The sequence below is a fragment of the Tenrec ecaudatus genome, chromosome 7, assembly GCF_050624435.1.
Source record: "Tenrec ecaudatus isolate mTenEca1 chromosome 7, mTenEca1.hap1, whole genome shotgun sequence".
Taxonomy (NCBI): Eukaryota; Metazoa; Chordata; class Mammalia; order Afrosoricida; family Tenrecidae; genus Tenrec; species Tenrec ecaudatus.
In genome coordinates this window covers 78,313,585-78,320,124 of record NC_134536.1, presented here as the reverse complement: position 1 = coordinate 78,320,124, position 6,540 = coordinate 78,313,585, and the positions used below count along the sequence as shown (strand labels likewise).

Here is a 6,540-nt window from a genome sequence, read left to right as displayed (position 1 = left end):
AGCATTTAACGACTCACTGATAAGTTGGGGATTGTAACTTGTCTAACTGCAAGTTTGGAGGGGGTCAGAAGAAAAGTCTGGCTCGCTGCTCCGGCTCTCTGACCATCTTGAAAATCTTACGCAGCACATCCTGCTTTGCAACACACGTGGTCTCCATGCGTCAGACTCAACTAGCCAGACTTTCTTTGATCCAACAACCATTGGAATCTCCCAGGAAGGGTAAACGTATATAGATAGCAGTGTCCAGAGTCATCTCCAGGCATACAAAACAAGACAAGAGTGCAAACAGCAAAGAATGCCTGATGGCAGAAAAGAGCTATAGCACAGATTTCCTTTCAATGTGAAAACTGCAATAAGTAAGGAATCCACCAAACAGAAATAAGATAGAGGACGTGACATGAGAGGCAACATTTTCATGAGTCCTTTTACGGCACCATGCCACTTTGCGAGTACAACCACAATGTATTTTACTGAAACTTTGTAACTCAGCATAAGGTGACTTAATAATACATCATTGAAGGTAATAAATTTAAATAGTAACTAAAGGCTTGAAATAGCTTCATAAATAAATCATGTAATTGTAAACTTTAGAAAATTAAATAGGTAAAGAGAAAGGGACATTAAATTATTTAAATTTTCTTATTCTACAACTCTCCTGCTGGTGTTATCATATGTAAAGTTAATCAATACAGCTAGTTACTTAAAATCTGAAATAATCTGTATTCGACTAATGTCTCAAGCTATAACACATGAGTTACTCGATCTAGTGTTATGTAAGAGTTGCTTTTGTTTCTCTGGATAAGAAAGATGGAATAAAGCATGCACTGTTAGGTATTTTTGTCACATTTGAGGGAATTTTCCACCAGATAGTGTATCAACAGAGATGACTAAGGTGGTAAAGGATTATAGAAATCAGGTCGAGGTGGAAGTACCTGAAAATTCAAGAAGCAAGAAAGCCACTTTGTGGATCCTTGCATCTTTATTTTAAACAATGAAAATTAAATCTGAAACAATTTTTAGAAGAAACATGTTCTTATATTTCCCAGATTGTAAAAAATAAAACAAAGCCAAATGTGTATGCTTGAGTTTGTGTGTGAGTGTGTGTGTGTACATGCCTGTCTGGGAGTGGTGTGTGGATATGTAGAGACTTCCAGTCATCTGTCTTCTAGTGATAATGATGAGGTGGCAAGTCTTGTTCTGCAACCCCTCCGGGCACTGGAGAATGGGAAATAATAAGGCTCGGAGAATCTATTTCCCTTTAGCAGCATTTGAATCTAATATAATAAATAAGGAAGATAAAGTCTGAGATACAAACAGATAACACTGTTGAGAGCTGAAATGTAAATGCAAACCTACATCCCTAGTCTTGCATTTTTACATCTAGAAATTATTGATCTAGGAATTACTATAATTTTAAGAGTTACCAGTTGAACACCATATTACTATGCTATATAGTTTGCTATGAATAATGGAAGCTGACACTATGATTTAACAGTTGTGCCTCTAATGCCATATCAAGTAATGATATAGTCAGAAAATATTTCTGGCACATCTTTCACCAATACATCAGACTCTATATCAGGTAGATGTCAGTATAGAGACTGGCACTGTCTCAAAAAATAGGAACAAACAACCATTTTAGTTTCCTCATCTCCAAAATGAGCCATAATTTCTTTATATGCATCCAAGGAAACAAGCAATGTAAATAGTCTAGTCCACATATAAACACAAAAGAAACTCAGCGCCGCTGAGGCAATGCCAGCTCACAGCGATCCGATGTGACAACGTAGAACTGAGCCTAGGCGTTTCTAAGACAGTCACTTTAGGGAAGCAGAAAGCCTCTTCTTTCTCCTGCAGAACAACTGGTCTTTTCAAACCACTGTCCTTATGGTTAGCAGCCAATGCGGAATCACGACACCCCCAGGCTCTGCTAAAAGCAGGGCTCAGGAGCGAGAAGAAAAGGATGGGATAACCGTACATGTGATTGTAATCTAAACACGAACATAACTTTTTAACAGATTTTCTTGGATTGTACCCCATCTCAAATCTTTCCTGTATAAATTTCCTCTCTTTGCAGAAGCCATTTCCCAAAGTAATGAATCTTTCCGTCATATGCTACTTGTGTGATCTATACAAAGTTCCTACTGTTTTAAGACATCAGTCTTATCTCTGACAAGGACATTCCATCCAGGCCGTTTAAGCCATATTAAAGGAAGCACTCCCCTTTCCTGCACCATCCTCGCAAGTGTCGTTATATTCCGGTTGACTGCTGCAATTAATGTGTCACCCCATCTTACCTCAGGATGGTCCTATATGGGCCACACAAAACTGAGACCTGTCAGCACCCTGCCTTGCCTCCACTGACCTTGGGTCTGTGTGATTCTGCACCCGCCAGCCCGTGATCCCCCTGCTTCCTGCTTTACTTTTCTGTGTCATCGGCCTGCAGCTAGTGAATCTTAAGAGGGACTTGGTGACCAGCATCTGATTTAAGGACTACTTGAGAAGGGTTGGGCAGGGATGCCTTCTTGATATAAGATCACTTGATACAAAATTCCTTCTTACACATAAATGAGTTGCTTCTGTTTCTACAGACGCCCCGGCCTACACAGCCAGCATGATGTCCTTTTTAGGGATTGGCCCCTTCTGATAATATGCCCAAAGTACACTTAAGACAAAGCCCCGCTGTCTTCACATCTAAGATGTGTTTATTCATTTGGAAGTCCCCTCACAGCCATCCAGCAGGTCCTGACTCCTAGAGACAACATAGGACAGGTTAAGACTGCCCTGTGGGTTTCCGACACTATAACTCTTTACAAAAATAGACTCTCATCTCTCTTCCCATTCCTAGTTGGTGGCTTTAAATTGCTGACCTTATAGTTAGCAACCCTATTCTTAATTACTATGACACCAGGGTCCCTCTGAAGTCATGACATATGAAATGTTCTTCATCAGCGCCATAATTAAAAGTCACCAGAACTTCTCCACTCTTCTTTATCTATTGCTCAGCTTTCATATGCATATGAGACAATTGAAAATACTTTTTTTCCCGGGTCATGCACATCTCAGTCTCATGTGGCATTTTGCTCTCTAAAATTTTAAAGACGCTGTTTGCAGCAAAAATGCCTAATAAGGCACATAGTTTCATTTCTTGACTGCTGCTTTCATCAGTGCAAGATTGTGCATTCAAGGAATAGGACCTAAAAGATAATTTCTATTTTTCTCCATATGACCCACAAAATAAATTGAACATTTTGCAGTGAAACACAGATAAACATCATTTAAGTATTCTTTACATATTGCCAAGATCCATACTGCTTCAACAATGAGATCCCTCTATCTATACCCTTTTATAAATCTAATTTTAATTTCTGGTAGCTTTCTGTTGATGTGCATTTATGTCCATTTTTAAGGTCTCTTTAGCAGAATTTTATTTGCATGTGACATAAATGATATTCCAAAAAATTTCCACTTTTTTCCAAGTCAACTTAAAAAGGGGGGGGGGGTATCGATATGGATCTTTTTCAGTCGATTAAACAGTAGTTGCCTCCCAATTTTTTTGCCTAGATAAGTGAGTTTCTGCAATGCTGCATCAGTTTGTCTAAACATTTCTACTCCCTAAAGAGTCACAGTCTCAGAAACACACAGAAGCAGTTTTTCTCGGTCCTATAGAGTCGTTGTAAGTTGGAATCAACTTGATGGCAGTCATTGATGCTCCATAACTTCCTGGATCCTTGCTTCAGGATAATACACTCAGTGGAACTTTCACTCAGCCTTCAACACTATCAGTTCTAAGGCATAATACAACCTTTGGAAATGGTTGAATAGTAACCTTTTGTGGCAGGAGAGCACAATGACACTGTATATCCCCCCCTCCCCATCTTCCTTTGTTGCATCTGGTGACAGTCCATATTGTTCCCATTGAATTCTTTATTGTTGCAACTCTAACCTTGAGAATCAACATAAAATCTGGAGTACATCCCATGTGAATTTGGAGGACATCCCAGGAAAACATTGAATGCATTGAATACAAGTTATAGTTCATAAATGAGAATAATAATCATCTTAGCTAGTCTTCTTGTAAATGTGCTGATTTTATTCATTGAAAGAGTTGTACTTCAGAACAGATCTTCATTTATTCTCTTTATGAAGAATGTCTTGCCCGTCTTCCTCCATTTTTGTTCACTGAAGATCATATCATCTATTGGAAGGAATCGAAGCTGCTGATATCAATCCACTAAGCTCACTAACGCTTAGGCTATTAATTTCATTCATTATATTTCATATTTGACAAATGTTCATTTTCCTAGCTTCATACATTTTACATTACTTGTTGTACTTCTTAATGAGTAGCAATAAGGTTTCTATTTTGAGTCATGTCACATCATCAACTGAAGGTCCTCAAAATTTTATTCCATCTTTGTCAACTATACTTTGAGGGGGTGCCCTTCCCAGGCCATGTTTTTAGTGAATCCAACATGAGGGGCTCATTTTCTAGCGCTAACTCAATGTTCCACTTTTGCTCATAAGGTTTCGACTGGCTAATATTTCCATATGTGAATAACTAAGTCTTTATTCCTCGTCTGTTTGGGTCTAGAAGTTCTGCTGGAACATGTCCACTCTGAGTGGACATAACTTTGGATATCACACTAACACTCAAACCACCATCCTAAGACAAAATGACAGCTTGCATTGTGAAAAACCAACACTGTGTCTAAAATAATTATTTAGCTTTCTACTGAAGTGATTTATATCTTATATTCTCTCCTAAATGGATTATTCCTCAACTAAATACAATGATTTTCCATAAAGTTGTCAAAAATGGCTCCAGTTCCATAAGCATTGGAAATATATTACAAAATACAATGGAAAGTATATTCCATAAGAAATTGAACTTGTTGGTTAATCTCTGAATAGATCAGTTTTCACAATGTCAATTATAGCATGTATTTATTTCAAATAGTTTTATGATTTATATATCATACAATTTAATAGTTTAATCATATTAAGAGGAGTTGTGGACTCACCACCACAATCAATTTCAGAACTTTTTTTCTTTCTTGTACTCATTATGGTTAGCTCTCCCTTTCCCTCCCGATCCCCTCCTCCATGCCCCTAGAAGTATTAATCCAGTTACTGTTTCTTTTTTTTTTTTTTTATCACTGTCCTCCCCTATTCAATCATGGCTGCCACAGGCAGGCAGGCAGAAAGCGCGAGGACATTCTCTCTTGCATCTGTAGGAAACCTTAAGAGCAGACAGTAACTGCTCCAGGTCTGTCAATAGATGCTTGTTACTGTTTCTATAGATGTACTTACCCTGCATTTCACACAGAAAAACCATTAAACATGCACAAGACTCAAATAAGCAAAATGACAATGAAAATCAGGAAAAACCTTAATCAAAAAGAAAGCAGAAAATATTAAAAATTGAAACAACTTCAACTTGGGTCAAAAGGGAGATCAAATCATAAGTGTCACATTTTAATCTAACTCCATCTGCCATGATTGATTTTACAATGCTCTCAGTCGGTCAGCATGGCTAGTCACATGGATTTGGGGCTTCCACCGTCATCCACTGCCTTCTGAAAAGCAGGTTCAGAATTTAAGCTATGATTCCCTCCTTCGGATTTGGAATTTATTATCTACACTCCTTGGATCACACAGGTTGGTGTGTTTCTTCGATGTGGAGTTAATTGAAGCCCTACTTTATTATTTTTCTCCTAGTTCCCTCCAATTTCCTCTTCAGGTAGCCTCTTCTCCTTTCACTCCACCTCTTAAGATAACGCATTTACCTGAGGCAAAAACAGACAGGCCTATAGATTCAGTCACACCTACCCAAATACGGGCTCCCCCACCTCCCTTCAGTGCACTTAAAAACCAACAGGACTTAAAAACCAACACCCACCCATACTTGACTCTTGTGTTCCTTTTGCCTCTCCCTTTCTTTTTTTTTTTAAATTTTTTTATTTTAACAATTTATTGGGGCTGATACAATTCTTTTCACAGTTCATACATATACATACATCAATTGTATAAAGCACATCTGTACAGTCTTTGCCCTAATCATTTTTTGCCTCTCCCTTTCCCTGAACTTCCACTCATTATCTCTTTCTGTCCTCTCCTTTTCCTCAGGCAATCTATTTCCATAACCTAGTCATTCTGATCCCCCACATAAAATAAATTTTCCTGTTAATTTTACAGATTTGTTGCCCTATCTACACAACTACTTATTATTACTGTCCATACTTCTATTTTTCTCTCTCTCTACCCTCCCCAATTTTCCTCACTTATCTGCATCGCTTCTCCCCCCAACCCCCCCGCCATTTCACTATCGTGTGTTTTCCAGCCCCTATTAGACCTATCCCGAGACGCTAGACAGAAGCAATCACCTCTCCACAGCCAACAGCTCATACACCACTAAGAACTGCACCACAATGCTGAGGGAATCACAGTCAACCATATTACAACCCCAAATACAGGAAAACAACTAACAAACTGACAAATCCCCCAAACATAATGGAGCGCTCTGAAAACAAGGCCTGG

At 38.5% G+C, this 6,540-nt stretch overlaps 1 non-coding gene across 1 annotated transcript; it reads right to left on the bottom strand.

The window, feature by feature from the left end:
* Positions 1-5,157: 5,157 nt before the first annotated feature.
* On the bottom strand, positions 5,158-5,287 carry LOC142454029 (small nucleolar RNA SNORA31). Its single transcript, XR_012785567.1, has one exon. It is a non-coding gene; the product is annotated as a small nucleolar RNA SNORA31 (small nucleolar RNA).
* Between the last annotated feature and the right edge of the window lie 1,253 nt (positions 5,288-6,540).